The sequence below is a fragment of the Mustela nivalis genome, assembly GCF_964662115.1.
Source record: "Mustela nivalis genome assembly, chromosome: 1".
Classification (NCBI taxonomy): domain Eukaryota; kingdom Metazoa; phylum Chordata; class Mammalia; order Carnivora; family Mustelidae; genus Mustela; species Mustela nivalis.
The window spans coordinates 39486981-39504561 of NC_139020.1; the positions used below are offsets into that span (position 1 = coordinate 39486981).

The 17581-nt window shown below is 35.0% G+C and overlaps 1 protein-coding gene and 1 pseudogene across 2 annotated transcripts in view; one reads left to right on the forward strand and one right to left on the reverse strand.

Annotated features, from left to right (window-relative positions):
- Positions 1-17581, reverse strand: part of POU1F1 (POU class 1 homeobox 1) — a 417327-nt gene that overhangs the window by 264852 nt on the left and 134894 nt on the right. The gene's annotated exons all lie outside the window — the stretch shown is intronic.
- Positions 9537-10229, forward strand: LOC309843354 (MICOS complex subunit MIC27 pseudogene; annotated as a pseudogene). The gene has a single exon. The product of its transcript is annotated as an MICOS complex subunit MIC27 pseudogene (transcript).

Below are 17581 nucleotides of genomic sequence, written 5' to 3' on the forward strand. Positions count from 1 at the left end.
TAGGAACTTGAAATAGTTGATGCAAAAATCTTCATCATCTATTTGAAATAATCTGTATTTTGAATTTGACAGAATTTACAAATCCTTGGGAACCAATAGTTTCTTTGGTTAATAGACAGCAGTTGGATGTGGAATTTCTTCAGACTATTTCTTACTCAGGAATCATTTAAATATTCATTGTAGAATCTGGATTTCTTTACAAACATTTCAGTAAGTCCTACCTTAATCAAGAGTGATTTAAAATAAAGGTGGGGAGGTGCCGAAATACACCATCTACAATGAATCCTGTTATTGAAAGTTTTGGTACAGATTCCTTTGCAAAGTTTTTCTTATGCATTAAAAAGATTCTTAAAAATACTGATTACAGAAAACTGAAAGCAATTATCTAAAAGTTACATTGTGGGAGATAAGATGAAAATCCTCTATCACTAAGAAGGACCATAAACATACACTGTATAAAATTACCAGCAAGGCTAAAGCTTGTTAACTTAATAACAAAAATTTACCTGATACATCTTCCCAACTCACAGATGGGCAGTAGCAGCACTCGGCTTTAGAAAACATTTGCCCCCTTATTCCCCACCCACCTCTCTCAAGCACCATAGGCACGTCAGCTACCTCATTCAGGAGCACAGAGATATTTTATTTCCATTGAAACTTTTGTTCTTGCTCTACAGATTTTTGGTGGGGGGGAGGTTGTATTTTTTTAATATTTTTTATTTTTAATTAACATATAATGTATTATTAGCCCCAGGGGTACAGGTCTATGAATTGCCAGGTTTACACACTTCACAGCACTCACCATAGCACATACCTTCTCCAATGTCCATAACCCAACCACCATTTCCCTGCCCCCCACCACAACCCTCTGTTTTGTGAGATTAAGAGTCTCTTATGGTTTGTCTCCCTCCTGATCCCATCTTTTTTCACACAGATTATTTTTGATGTTTTGCTTTTACTACTTTTATGTCAGAGAAGTTTGGCCAATTTAATACCATTTTCTAATGACTCGAGAACATAAAAGTCACTGATAGTTTTAAAGGACGGTTTAGATGTAAATAATGGGGATGTTTCACATTGACATTTAAAAATAACATGTCACACAAAATAAACTTAACCTGTTTGGTTTGGAAATTTAGTAAGTCAGATAAATTGGAGCGCCTGGGTGGTTCAGTTGGTTAAGTGTACAACTCTTGATTTTGGTTCAGGTCATGATCCCAGGGTTGTGAGATAAAAGCCCCACACAGGGCTCCATGTTGGGCATGGAGTTTGCTTAAGAGGCTTTCTCTCCTTCTGCCCATCATCACCTCTCTCTTTCTCTTTCCTCAAAAAAAAAGTCAGATAAATTATGAAACTTAATATTAAAACATACAGTAGTAAAGATAGACAATTTGACTTCAAAATTTACATAGAAATTCAAAGGCTAGGAATGACCAAGATCTTGAAGAATAACATTGGAGGATTTATTCTTTCAGATGTCAAAGGCTTTTTTATAAGCTATAATAATTAAGACAAGGGTAGACAAAAGACAACTAGAATCGGGGTCCAGAATGACCCACAGACATAATGTCTACCTGATTCATGACAAATGTAAAAGTACATTCAAGTTAGAAAAGGATGGCCTTTTTTTTTTCTAAAGATATTATTTATTCGAGAAAGAGAAAGAGTGAGAGTGAGAAAGCACACAAAAGCATGAAAGAGGAGAGGGGCAGAAGGAGAGGGACAAGCAGTCTCCCTGCTTCATTCCAGGAGCCTGAGATCATGAACTGAGCCAAAATGAGATGCTTTACTGCCTCAAGCCACCCAGGTACCCGGGAAAAGGATGGTCTTAATAATAGAATCTATTTACATTAATGGATACCCATGTGGGAGAAAAATGAATCTTGATGCCTAAATGACATACACTTCTACATGGATTATAAACATGAATGTGAATGATAAAAATAAAGCTTTGGGAAAATAACAGTAAAGGACACCTTAACCTTGGGATAGGCAGAGATTTCTTTCTTTTTTTTTTTTTTAATATTTTATTTATTTATTTGAGAGAGAGTGAGAGAGAGCATGAGAGGGGAAGAGGTCAGAGTGAGAAGCAGACTCCCTATGGAGCTGGGAGCCTGATGCGGGACTTGATCCCTGAACTCCAGGATCGTGACCTGAGCCGAAGGCAGTCACTTAACCAACTGAGCCACCCAGGTGCCCCTAGGCAGAGATTTCTTAAACAGATCACAAAAAGCACTAAACACAAGAATAAATAAATTGACATTGTTAGAGGGCCTGAATGGCTCAGTCAGTTGAGTGCCAGATTCTTGATTTTGGCTCAGGTCTTAATCTCAGGGTTGTGAGATGGAGCCCTGCGCTGGGCTCCCTGCGCTGGGCTGCCTGCTCAGCGGGGAGTCTGCTGGAGATTCTTTCTCTCCCTCTGCCCCTCTCAACCCATGCAGTCTCTAATAAATATCTTAGAAAGTTAGACTGTTAAAATTAAAAATTTATTCATCAAAAGATATCATTAAGATAGAGAAATATTAAGTCATAAAGTGAGAAAAAAAATTTTCATATGTCTAATGAAAAACTCATATTCATAACATATAAGGAATTTCTGCAAAGAGAGACAGACAACCCAAATACAAAATGGAATAGGCACTTTCCAAAAGAAGATATCTGCATACATATGGTCAATTGACTTTTGACAAAAGTATCTAGATAACTAAATAGGGAAAGAATACTCAATAAATACTACTAAAACAATGAACACTGGGGCACCTGGGTGGCCCAGTGGGTTAAGCCTCTGCCTTCAGCTCAGGTCATGATCTCAGGGTCCTGGGATCAAGCCCAGCGACGGGTTCTCTGCTCAATGGGGAGTCTGCTTCCCCCTTTTTGCCTGCCTCTCTGCCTACTTGTGATCTTTGTCAAATAAATAAATCTTTTTTAAAAAATGAACATTTATACATCAAAAGAGAATAGGAGTATACCCCAGTAAAATCAACTTGGAAAACATTTGCCAGTATCCATGGAATCAGAACATAAATATATATAAGCAATCAAATCTGCTCTTAGAATATAAAAATACATCAGATAGAGTTATACATTTGTGCATCAGACATGTACAAGAATTTTATAGCAGTACTATTTTAATAGTCCCAAACTTGAAACAAAGTGGATTAATGGTACTATAAATGTATTTATAGTATATATATACTATATTCATACAAGAACTATTACACAATATAAATTGCTGCACATTCAACAATATGGATAAGTTTCAGAGCTGTAATATTGAGTAAAAAGCCAGACTCAAAGAATGTACACACAAAGGATTTCATTTCTTTTAAGTTCAAAACAGAAAAATAGTATGGTGATAGAAGTCAGAACAGTGGTTAACTTTGGAAGTGGGAATGATAACTATAAATTTTCTGGGATGTTAATAATGTTAACATTATTAATTTTTATCTGATTCATGACTATATGAGTGTGTTTAATTTATAAAATGTATCAATCCACATGCTTCTGTCTTTGTACTGATATATTTCAATTGAAAAGATTTTAAATATTTGTTAGCAAAATCTAGTGTACAAGTATAAATTATATTTTGGTTTCTTCCTCCATTTTTTAATGGGGAGTAATTTTAATTTTTACATTGAATATACAAAACTATAAATAAAGGTATGTAACACTGAGTTAAATTTAATCTGGAAATTTGGCATAGCACCATCTGCTATTTTACTCTAATAAAGAATAGCCTAATAACTCTTCAAGAACTCTAGTTTTGGAGGTTTCTTCCCCCCTCAAGTGCTGCTATGCCTTACATTGAGATATATTTTAAAGGGATGTATAATTTCTACTTAAGTAACTTGAATTAGTTTCTAGTAATTTTATGCTCTAGATGGTCATGTTTATTCATGGATGAACACTAACTATAAAAGTCACTTTATAATGTAAATTTTTGTCATAGACTATTATATTTTTATAGGGATACCTCAGAGACATGGTCAGTTCAGCTCTGGATCAGCTAAATAAAGCAAGTATTACAATACAGGGAGCCAAATGAACTTTTTGTTATCCCATTGTGTATATGTTATGTTTACACTATGGTCTATTAAGTGTACAATAGTATTAGGTCTTTTTAAAAGTAAATACCTTAATTTAAAAATAATTTATTGCTAAACCTAAATGAGAGATCTAAAACCACAAAATTCCTAGAAGAAAACACAGGCAGGAATTTCTTTTACATCAGTCATAGAAATATTTTTTCTAAGTAGGGCTTCTCACATAAGGAAAACAAAGTTAAACTATTAGGATTACACCAAAATAAAAAGCTTTTGCAAAGTAAAGGAAACCATCAGCAAAATATAAAAAGACAACCTACTAAATGGAAAAAGGTAGTTGCCAATGATATCTGATAAAGAGCTAATATTCAAAACATATAAAGAACTTACACAACTTAACACCAAAGGAATGCTCTGATTAAAAAAAAAAAAATGGATAGAGGATGTGAATAGACCTTTTTTCAAAGAAGACACACAGACGGTTGACACATGAAAAGATGCTCAACATCCCTAATAATCAGGAAAATGCAAATAAAAATTGAGGTATCACTCTACACCTGTCAGGATGGCTGGAATAAAAAAGGTAAGAGATAACTGGTGTTGGCAAGAAAGTAGAGAAAAAGTAGCATATATCCTCATGCAGTGCTGGTGAGAATACAAACTGGTGTAGTCACTGCGGAAAACAATATGGAGGGTCCACAAAAAATTAAAAATTGGATTACCATAGGATCCAGTAATTCAACTGCTATTTACACAAAGAAAACAAAAACATTAAATTGAGAAGACATATGCACCCCTGTATTTACTGCAGCATTATTTACAATAGCCAAGATATGGAAGTAACCCAAATATCTATCAACAGATGAATGGATAGAGTGGGGGAGATATATATATATATAAAGATATATATATATATATATTTATATATTACACACAGGAATATTACTTAGCCATAAAAAAGGATAAGATCTTTCTATTTGCAACAACATGGATGGACCTAGAGAGTATAATGCTAAAAATAAGTCAGAGAAAGAAAAATGCCATATAAATTCACTTATATATGGAATTTAGGAATAAAGAAAAAACAAAATAGACTCTTAAATAAAAGAGAATAAACTGGTGGTTGCTAGAAGGGAGGTGGGTCAGAGAAATGGGTAAGATCGATAAAGGGGACTAAGAGTACACCTATCTTGGGGCACCTGATTGGCTGAGTACACTTATCTTGATGAGAACTGGGTAATATACAGAATTGTTGTATCATATCGTACACCTTGAAACTAATCTAACACTATGTTAACCATACTTCATTAAAAAACAAAAACAAACAAACAAAAAAACCTTGTTACTTAAAAATACTAACCATCATTTCAACATACAGTGAATTATAATCTTCTTGCTGATGGAGTATCTTGCCTTTATGTTGATGGCTACTCATTGATCAGAGTAGGGGTTACTGAAGGTTGAGGAGGCTGTGCCAATTTCAAAATAAGACAACTAAGTTTGCTGTATTGATAGACCATTCCTTTCACTTGAACACTTAGAAGGCTTCATAGAGTTATTAGTTGCATAACTTTAATAGTGTTGTATCCCAAGGAATAGGGAAGCCCAATGAGAAGGAGAGAAATAATGGAGCAGACAGTTGATGGAGCAGTAAAAAACAGTTAGGAATTAATCTCATCATCTTGTATGGGCAAGGTTGTGGTACTCCAAAAACAGTTACAATAGTAGCATCAAAGAGCAACGATCATAGGTTGTCATAATATAATAATGAAAAAAAAAACCAGAAATATTGCAAGAGTTACTCAAACATGACACAGAGACACCAAGTGAGCAAATACTATGGGAATAGCACTGGCAGACTTGTTTGCAACAAACCCTCAAGCAAACCTTTGTTTGCTACAAACCCTCAATTTGTATAAAACACAGTATTTGTGAAACACAATAAAGCAAAGTGTAATGAGGTCTGCCTGAATATGACCCAGTCTTCCTGATCATCTAGTAATCCAGTCATTCAAGTTTCACCTCAAGTTGGTTTAGAGGGAAAAAACTAAAACAAAACAAAAAATCTTTCAAAAATTGAACAATTTTTTATTTAGTTTTTTGTAATTTTTTCCTTTACAAAATTGCCAAACACAACTATTTGCCACAATGTGGTAAAACACACACACACACACCCCCACACTTAGAAGACCTGAGTTTTATTGTGGTTTTTACAATTAAGGAAATTTAGATGAGCAATTTAATCCCCGAATGTCATTTAATCATTTGAAAAAATGGTGAATTTTGTGATCCATAAGGTATTCTTTAGCTTCAGGAAATGTTGATATACATAGGTCAAGTTAGTTAAAATAGTAAAACTGATCTAAATGTGACTATATTGCCTGAGACCATTCTTATACATGAAACACCCTTTTTATGATAAACTGTCCCAAAAAGGCATCAAAGCAAAAAAACAAAAACAAAAACAAAAACGAGTAGTTGTTTATAAAACTATTTATAAACAACTTACTACTTAAAAATCAGCATGACTATTTCGTTCCTAAACTGTAGCTACATACCTAAACACCCATCCTCAAATACTTGAATTTAAAGCCCAATTCAGCATCAATATCTTCAAATAAAAATTAGGCAAAACTTCCCATTTTACCCCCAGTGCAATGCAAGTTTACTATATGAACTATATCTACAAAATAAACATCAAGAAGGATGAGTACCGATGCAAAAATAGAAGCCAGTGATTGGTCAGGACATAATGGTTATGGAATTAAAGATACGGAAGAGCTAAATTGTGTCCAACTTTCTCAGGTGAGGCAAAAAGGGGAATAACAGCAATTTCCCAAGGCATTACTGTAGTGAACGGAGATGTAGACCGCTGTAGTGCCCACTATATGACCATTACCTAAATAACCCCAACAAGAAAATCTTTCAGAAGTGGCAGCTCCAGCCACGGGCAGCGACATAACTGATTAGTTCATTAAAGGTCCACAGGAGAGGTGCCTTGGTGGCTCAGTCTTTAAGTGTCTGCCTTCAGCTCAGGTCATGATCCCAGGGTTCTGGGATTGAGCCCCACGTCAGGCTCCCTGCTCAGTGGGAAGCTTGTTTCTCCCTCTCCCCTTGCTTGTGTTCCTGCTCTGTCTCTCTCTGTCAAACAAATAAATAAAATCTTTAAAAATATAAAGGGTCACATGAAGGCTATCATTCATAGATATTATTGAAGTATTATGAAGTGGGATCATTGGATATCCACACCAAGTGGAATATATAGGTACAACATGAATGATATTGATGAATCTGCCTGAATTCATCTTTTACCAAGTGATAAATGAAAAACAAAAACAAGAAAAGCCTATCTCTATAAAACAAAATTCAAACTAAGTTTAATTCAAATGGCACTTGTTTCTCCAAGCATCAGCTAATCTTTGCAGTCAGATAGTCTCAATCTTGTTTCAAACTCCAGGTATCATTTGGCTGTTTTTTTTGTTAATGCCACTTGTCATTATTACTGTATTATAGTGATTTGTGGGGTTTTTTTTCTGACTTCATCCTATCCTTAAACTTGCCTATTTAATCCAAAAGGACAGAAATTATTCATCATAGCTTTCAGTGTTGCACAGTAGCTATTACATACTTAAATGCTTCTTGCTTAAATGGATGGATGAATAAGTATTCCAGCTTAAACAAAGTAAAGGTAAAAGATAGAAATCAACCCAATAGTAATACATCTTTTTTAAATGGTTATACTAGAAATGGAAGCCATACTTCCATTATATCTGTAAAATGTTATCTCTTTAAAAAAAAAAAACTATGAAGACATGAAAAATTAAGACTGATAAAGCTGGATGGGTGGTGGTGGATAAATGGGTTCATATGTTATCTTTTCCATTGTTCTACATATTTGAAATATCTCACAACTTAAAAATCTATGAGACACAAGGCAGTGTTAATACTTCATTCTATGCACAATAATATATAACCTAGACCCAAGTTGCTTGTCTAATATAACTATTTTTTAAAAACAATGTAGCAATATGACACTAATCTGAAGATAATAAGGGACATAAACATAAAACCCTATCAGAAACCAGCATACAAAAAAGACCTCTGAAGTAAACAATTTACATGACCAAAAAGCCTCTTTTTTAACACACTATCCTACTAAGTACAGCTACTTAGCTCTCCTAGCTATCTAAGATTCAAAGGCTCAAATGTTTAAAATGGACACAATAGTAAGGCTAGGGAAATATAAAATTTATAGTTATCTAGGGATAATTTGATAGAATATATCATTTGGGAAGCTTTACTATGCACAGGATAAAATTCAGTGATCAAAATGGGAATAGTCAGTTCTTCCAGGTGGGGAGTGAGGCAGTCAGTTCGATTCCATACAATTTTTAAGAATTCAGAAACATGGGATGCCTGGGTGGCTCAGCTAAGAGTCTGCCTTCAGCTCTGATCAGGATCTCAGGGTCCTGAGACTGAGTCCAGTATCAGGCTCCTTGCTCAGAGGGAGAGCCTGTTTTCCCCTCTGTCTGCCACTTCCCTTGCTCATGCTCTGACAAAATCTTAAAAAAAAAAAAAAAATCAGAAACATAGGTTTATATATCAGAAGGAATTCTACTATTTAAAAGTTTTATTAAAGTTTGAAAAAAAAAACTGACTATATTCCACATACTTGGAACATCTTATTTCTCAGTAATTCTACTGAGGTCAAGTCAACTAAAACAATTTTTTGAATGCCATAAATTACTTATAAGGTACAACTATGATGGGAAATTTTAATGAATTCTAAGAACTATTAAATGAAAGAATCTTCAATAAAGCCTGTTTTGTGGAATCATGTTAACAAGGTACATTATTCAAGTACACAAGTCAATTGACATATGAAATGAAAATTTCACTGAATGTATTTAGAGAAAATGAAAAAACTGGAGAACTATAAAGGGCCTGTTCTTCAGAGGGAAGTGGCTTATAGCTCGTTTTCTGCAAGAATGTCATTCTATTCAAAAGCAATAGAATGCCTCTGCCCAAAAGGATCTAAAACAAAGACTCTGATATTAATATTTAGCCCTACCATCAGCTTTTAATCAAGTGAGCATGACATAACCTAGCAAAAGTATTTCCCCTTCATTAAAAAAAAGGGGTGGGGGGAGAAATCCCAGTTTCAAAACAAGAGCTACAATAGCAGGCAAAACCACAAAGATTTAAGAAGCCAAAGAAAACTATTCATAAAATGAATACATGTATTTTTAGAGTTTTAAGGATCTCTGAGCTTCACTTAGTCCAAATATCTTATTTTACAGTTGAAAAAAACAATGAGACTTATTACTGATTATTCAGTGTCAGATATAAGACTGAAACCCAGAGCTTCTGACTACCAATCTACTTTGACAAGATACCTTGCAAAACTTACAATAACTTAAATAAAAACTGAGTTGAACTGTTTTGTCCCTCTCGGCACACCATATGAAAACCAGGACAGAGAAGGTCACAGATATGGCGGCTGTTAGGAGCAAAAGCTGACAACCACATTTGCAGGTCTGATATGTGCATCTGTAACTGCATGCAGCTAAAACACACAAAAAGCCGCTGGTAAAACCAGAACATCTCCCCCCATATGCTGCACCACCTCTGCAGCCTTAATATGTTGAAGGGCAGCCTGGTCATCTACAAATGGGCCATGCATCCATTCACACTAGAACTGGCCATTATACTCGCTGATGCAAGGGTGTGTATGTGTTTGCAAGAAATGGGATAATGGATACAATGCAATTTGCAAAAGGTTCTAGGCCAAGAAAATTGCTTATCCCCTGGGACTGGCTACTTTAGGAGCAAATGTTTGCTACCCAATTCAGTCAGTAATCATTGCAAAGGTAACTGGGGAAAAGGGCATATTCTATAAGCCAGCAAATTTATGAAGCAGTTAAATCACTGTGGACAAAAATCAACAAGCAAGAGTCATTTCCTAAACCCAAAGAGAAAGCTAAGCTAGGAAATTCTGCTGAAACAGAAATATCTGAAAAAACAACTGACAGCCTGAAATTCTCAGTGCCCTTGTCAATAGAACTCAACTCTGAAACAAAGACAAGATCAGAATCCACCTCAGGTGCTACACGGTTTATGCCTGACCCCAAGCTCGTGGATCACGGGCAGTCCCATCCAGAAAATGTAGGTTATGTAAAGCAGTAGAAGCTGAAATAGTCTGCATAGAGAACTAGAAGATGTGTGAAGTAGAAAATAATGATGAAAAAGTCATGTAAAGGTTAACTGTGACACAGAAAGTATAACTTTTTTTTTTTTAAACAGTTTTTCTCTCACATCTTCTAAAGTAATGTATCGTTGGACCCATCACATAAGGGATTAAAACACAAACTGTGAATTTAATCCCAGCAATATTAAAAGACTGATGAAGAGGCAGAAGTAGAAGTATTGGGAAGCATTTAATAATTTTTAAGGGTGTTTATAAAAAAACAAAAATAGCATAAATATATGAACATTGATGAAGTAACGTATGTGTATACTATACAGATACATATACATATTTGCTTTAGCCTTTTCAAATTAATGTGCTAAATTAGAATAGTGTGTAGAAGGATATGTTCCCTCTCTCTTTTTTTTTTTCCTTTCCCCAGAGCTTGAATATCCATATTTTATGAAAAAAAATTAAATAAAAACTATTTGCCTCGGGCGCCTGGGTGGCTCAGTGGGTTAAGCCGCTGCCTTCGGCTCAGGTCATGATCTCAGGGTCCTGGGATCGAGTCCCGCATCGGGCTCTCTGCTCCACAGGGAGCCTGCTTTCTCCTCTCTCTCTCTGCCTGCCTCTCTGCCTACTTGTGATCTCTCTCTGTCAAATAAATAAATAAATAAAATCTAAAAAAATAAAAATAAAAAAAAAAAACTATTTGCCTCGATAATGTGATATAATACATTTTCGTAGGATTGTGGGGGAAAATATGTAAACTTACCATCAATTTGATGTGTTCAAGCTTAAAGTAAAGCAAACAAACAAAATAAAACAGTACACTTCCTAGTCTAGAATCACTTTTACAGACTAAGTAAGCATTCTAGCAAGACAAAGCAATTTACTGTAATAACAGAAGAAAGTTCCTCTAAATGCTTCATTTTTCTTTCAAAGGTAGTAAAGTACATTCCTAAAAACCACAGAGCATTGAGATACCCACAGATGATTTGGGGAGTTATCCCACTGTCTGCAATATATTTTGTAGACAACCAAAGTGGAATAAAAATATATATGAAATATCTTATTTAGAAATATTAATTTTATACTTATACAAAGATGCTAGGGTCATTACAAATTATTACATTTAAAAATATACATTTTATAGTAAATTAATATAAGGATCTTATTTTAAAACTAAACCGATATTCTATAATATATAAAAATATTTAATGTACTGTCATAGGTAGGACTTATTTAAATCCTCAGGTTACCACAGTCTGCTTGAAAATAATTGAATTCATGCTTTAAATATGTGCTTATTCTTTATAGAGAGATAGACAAGGCTTTCAACTGTAGCCAGAAAATCTAGATTTAAGTTCCACATGTTATTAAGCTGCTATGAACTTTGGCAGCTTAAGTCTCTATAAAATCTGGTTTCTTCTGCCAGAAAGAAATATCATCTTTAGGGGCACTGTTAGGTTTAAATGAAGTCTATATATAAAGTCTGTCGAAAAACAATATACATATTTAATCTTATTTTTAACATATGTTATTAGTTTATATTATCTATAAAGCAAGAAGGTTAATTAATGTGGCCATTTAGACTCTGTTGATAAAACAGTCTAGTCTGTTTTATTACTGTACAGGAATAAGATTCAAACTATTACCATATTATTGGAAAACAACTGCCATGAACAAATTCCATGATTATGACTATTGATGCAAAAAGAAAAGAGGACAGTTCAAATATCACAAAATACTTGAAGTATATTTACTCAATTATACTTACAAGGACTTGATTCATGCTTTATTCATCAAATCTTACATTTGTTCAAGCAGCACATATTTGGCAATTTAAACTCAATCTGGGCTTTTTGTGTGGCTATATGGGCAATTAGATGTGAACCAACTGTAACTTTGATACATTGCAAGAGGGAATAGGAATTGGTTCAGCCACTTTGGTAAACTACTTACATGTATCTACCCAAATTAAGTATATGCCTTCCTCTGACCCAGGATTTTACTCCTAAGTATATATCCCAAAGAAATGAGGGCACAATTTCACCAAAAGTAAAAAGAAAAAAAAATCTTCGTAGAAACTATGAGAATAAGAGTCCCAAACTAGAAACACACCAAACATTCATCGTAAGAATAAACGAGGTTAAGCAATGAAGTACCACACTGCAGATCTTACACTGAGCAAAAGATGCCAGGCACTGTAGCATCCATAGTGCTTCACTCCCTTTACAGGAAGTATTTTAAAAAAGGGAGGTGGCAGGGTGGGTGCTGCAGTCGGTTAAGTGTCTGACTTTTGATTTCCGCTCAGGTCCTAATATCAGGTTGTGGGATTGAGCCCCGGCCAGTTGCTCTTGGTGCTCAGCTGGGAGTCTGCTTGAGATTCTCTCTCTCTCTCTCTCTCTCTCTCTCGCCCCTCCCCAACACTTGCATGCAGATGCACCCACACTCTAAATTCTTTTTAAAAAAAAAGGTTGTAAAAAAAGGAAAACTCTTTGGTTACTCAAGTCAAGATCATTACGGCAAGTGGGATGCTAGTGTGTAAGAAAACTAAGACATGTCACTGTTTTCAACCATGGGCAGCAGAGAGAAGCTAGAGCATTCTTGAAGAGTTGTTACTAAAGGCTGGAAAGAGTGAGAAAATTTTTATTGGAAATGTGCTGGTAGAACAATTATCAAAATGCTGGCCTGAAAATAACAAAGGCTGTAGAAAGTGGTTGTCTTAGCAGAGGTAAGGAGATATTGACAGGGAAGGGACAGGGAAAGCTTTCTAGGAAGAAGAAATACTCTACACCTTTGTAGAGCTCGAATGAATTTGGTATAAATGTTTGTTAAAATGGTACACTTATGAGCATAATTTTAGTTGCAGATAAATTGAAACTTGATTTAGAAAAAATAAATTTATCAAAGGATACATTTTAAAAGATTTTTAAAATTAGTCTCGGGGCACCTGGGTGGCTCAGTGGCTAAGACACTGCCTTCGGCTCTAGTTGTGATCCCAGGGTCCTGGGATCGAGCCCCACATCTGGCTCTCTGCTCAACAGGGAGCCTGCTTCCCCCTCTCTCTCTGCCTGCCTCTCTGCCTACTTGTGATCTCTGTCCGTCAAATAAAATCTTTAAAAAAAAATTAGTCTCTAACACATAATACTGGTATGTTATAGTTTAAAAGTTGTGAAAAAGTAGAGCACTTATAGATTTACCATATGTTATGGCTTTCAAATAGCATGAGGCTGGCAACAGCTCTGGTTCATAAAAATCACACTGGGATTTCTCACTTAGTGCTGTGCCATCAACCTCAAATCATCCACACACTTGTCTGTGGTTTCTAATGGAACACTAACACAGCTCATGTATGTGTCAGCAACACATATATGAATCATGTTAACAAAGAAAAATCATAAAAAACTTCTTTGTCAAAGTCAATGCTTTGTTTTGCTCTAAGTTTGAGCCACTGAATTAGAACTGTTGAGCTTTTTACATAGAATAAAGAAGCTGATGTGTCAAAAACATCTGAAGAAAAATCTTCAGTGTCAGAATGCAGTGGATTGACAAGACAATTATCTAAATTTGGCCCCAGAATTTAACATAATTGAAAACAACCACATTAGACTTGGAAACATTTTTATACACATTTGTGTGAGCACTGATTCTCATGCAGATAATGGCCAATCATCCTACATTAATAAGGCCCATAAACTTAAATGGCTTCCCATCTTTTTGTGATTATTCTGTGATCAAAATACACACCCCAGGTGTAACTAATACAAGCATATTTGCTATATATTTTTTAAACAGTAGACATTTGAACATTCCAAAATAGTGTTCTTTCCACAACTATGGGTAGAATTGTGTCCCCTCTCCAAATATATAAGTTAAAATTCTAAATCCTTAGTACCTCAAAATGTGAATGTATACAGAGAAATTTACCTCTTTAAAGACAAATTCAACTGAGATCATTAGGGTGGGCCTTAACCCAATCTGACTTGTGTCTTTTGAAGACATTAGGACCCAAATCTGTGCATATACAAAGAGAAGACCATGCAAAGACACACGGAGAAGGTGGCCACCCACCAGCCAAAGAGAGAGGCCTCAGAAGAAACCATCTCTGCCAACACCTTGACTTCACACTTCTAGATGTGTTATGGCAGCCCTAGAAAACTAATCCACAATCACATTACAAAAGAATATATTTGGAAGCAAAAGACTTAATAAACCTGTTTTTTCATTTGTTATGTAATTTAAGATGATCCACATCAATGTGATTGGAATAGGAGAGATAGGACTGACCCAGCAGGACTTCCCATGGTGTGATGTCAAGAACAAGGCCCCAGTGTCATCCTCTTCCTGTAGGCAAACTCAATTCCATTCATTCAATAAGCATTTGAATTGCCCTCACATGCCTTCCTCAGATTTTTGTTTTGTCAGAAGCTTATTAAGTATTCTTAAGTATTCTCTTAAGTACTTAAGAGACTTAAGTACTCTTAAGTTAAGACTAACTCTTATAATCTAAGAATGTTAGCACCAGATGTTAGACTATTGGTAGAACTTAGAACAGTAGAGAGAAGAACACTCAACTCAGAAATTAGACTTACTAGTTCTGCTTGAGGTGATCTAGTTGCCTGCGGTTGGACAATTTGCTTGTTTGGGGTAGTAATTCTTCATCAGAAATCCCCAAACACAACCTCAAGTAGAATTATCTGGAGAATTTTTTGAAAACAAATGTCTGGGACCTACCCCTGTACCTGGTTCTCAAATGTCTGGATATTAGAATCATCAGGAAGAGTATTATTTTTTGGAAGATTTTTAAAATTGTGATAGCTCTACTCCATCCTCCACAGATTCTGATTTTTAATTGGTTTAACTGGTTTGAAATGTGGCCTTGGCCTTGGGATTTTTAAAATTCCCCACTTCAAACATGTTCTCCACTGCCCTGGACAGTGTGATTTAATTATTCTGAGGAAGATCCTGGGCATTAATACTTCTTCACCAAGGAATTCCAAAGCATTTTAATTCCCTGGGTGAAACCTAGGCACAACCATCAGATGCAAAGGTAAAATAATGTTCATGTTCCCTTTAACAATTTGACTTTTTGTGATGTATGCGCTACTGTTAAGAACATAGGGGCACCTGGGTGGCTCAGTTAAATGTCCAACTCTCGATTTTGGCTCAGGTCACTATCTCAGAGTCATGAGATCAAGCCCCAAGTCAGGCTCTGAGCTGAGCATGGAGCCTGCTGAAGCTCCCGCCTCCACCCCTCAAGGTCCCTTTCCTCCACCATCTTAAAAAAAAAGAAAAAAAAGAAAAATTAAAAACGAAAGAAAGAAAGAAAAACAAGCTAAATAGCATGTTCTTCAAAGTGTCTTATGTTTAAACAAGTTTACTTACGCATAGGCTCATTAAATACTTGTGTAATTAGCATGAAGTTTTATTTCTGAGTCAAACACCTTTCAAGTGTTTTCCAAGTGTTCCTAAGCCAGGAGAGAGGCTCTGTATAAAAATGGGTTACCATCCCAATCCCAGCTGTCTGATGGATGTAATTATTTCAAGAAAGAACACGTGCAAAGATGAAGGCACAAAACATAATTGCTTCTATGATAGTAATTTAGTTTCCTGGGGTAAAGATTCAAACCAGAATCTCCCATTAGTCTAACAACAATTACGTAGTTTTCCCTTTCATCCATTTCTTTCAGGCTTTTCTTATATCCGAAGCTTTCTAAAGGGTATTTGAGTGATTTAACATTAACCACCCACACACTGTATTTACCACTATTATTAGCACAGCGGATGATCTTTACAACTTAGTGAAGCTCCAAGAAGCATTATTACTGATTTTTTAAAGTGCCTCTAAATCATTTGCCATTTCTTCTGATTTATCCTAGGCAGAATTATTTTCAAGTGACCTGTTAGTCTCATATTCCTTAAGTTTAAAAATGACTACAACTTGTGATTTGATGTAAATGCATCTTGAACTTTGAAGTGTTACATCTCAGTTTACATAAATTCAGGTTAGAAGACATGCAATACCAAAGGAAAATACAATAGTGGCATAAGAAAAAAAAAAAAAGTAGGTTTTTTAGGTCTCTTAACAACTACATCAGTATCTGAAGGGAATTAAGTAAATGAGGAGGGGGCTGGTTCTAACCATTAAGGAGATATTTGGTTTTAATTCAAAGAAAAGATAGAAAAGTCATATACAACCTCTATTGAAGTGAATTTGCTTTTAGTCCGTATTAATAGAAGTGTCCAGAATTGAGGAAACAATCATCCTTTTCAATAGTTACCAAATCAAACTTCCAGTATTATGTTAATTTCTGAAAAACACTTTTTGTGTCAGTAAACATGCATCATTGTATCAAATAGTAACCAAACTATATCCAGTGGGGAGTAACCAACCATACCACATGTGGAAAAATTGAAAGAGAAATGGAAAGAGAATTGCACTGTGATCAGAATGCCATAAAACGACCTGCATGTGATTAGCAAAAGACATATGTGAAGTAAAAAAATTTTAAAAGGTTTCAGTCTGTTTTTGAGAATTCAATGAGGTCCCAATCATTGATCATAAGTTATTTATGTACAAGCTAAAAAACACCTGATAGGGAAACGAGGAAGAATTTATTCTGAGACAGAGTTAGGCTAGTGACAAGGTACATTAACAATATCACACTCCTGCAACACAACACCTGATGAAATAACAGTTGTGTTTTGAAATCTACTGGGTTAAAAAGCTCCTGTTATCCTCATAGTCTATTCTGAGTGTCCAACCACAAAATGCTCAAAGTATAAAAGCTTAACTTTTCTTTATAGCATTGAAACAACTTGTTCTCAGGTTTTTTTACTAAGGACTTTAAACATTGTCCCTGACCAAGTGATTTGAGAAAGTCACCATTTCAATACCAAACTTCCATTAGTATAAAACAGTGTTGCTTAAACAACTAATTAAACAAACAAAAAACAACAAAAAAAAAAATCTCATTTCAAAGTTTCAATGAACTTCTCCTAAATTTCAGAGAGGTGATATTAAAGTGAAAAAAAAATTCAGTTCATTGTAACACATTTTATAAAACAATATGGAAACACTGACTTTTCATATACCAATCTATTAGATTTCAGCACTTTAAAGTATGCAAATTGGAATCCTTATTTTGTCCAAATTTCCAGATGTAGAGAAAAATTATTCCTAAGACCAATTCCTCTTTCACTTTGGAAAAATCATGACTTTGCTAGAAGTTTCTGATGTTCTCTGTACTGATAGCAATAGTCTTATATTATTGTTCTTTCCTCTATGTGGAGATGTTATACTGCAGTCATCTCTTGGGAGGAATTCTGCAATCTTTCTGTGCCA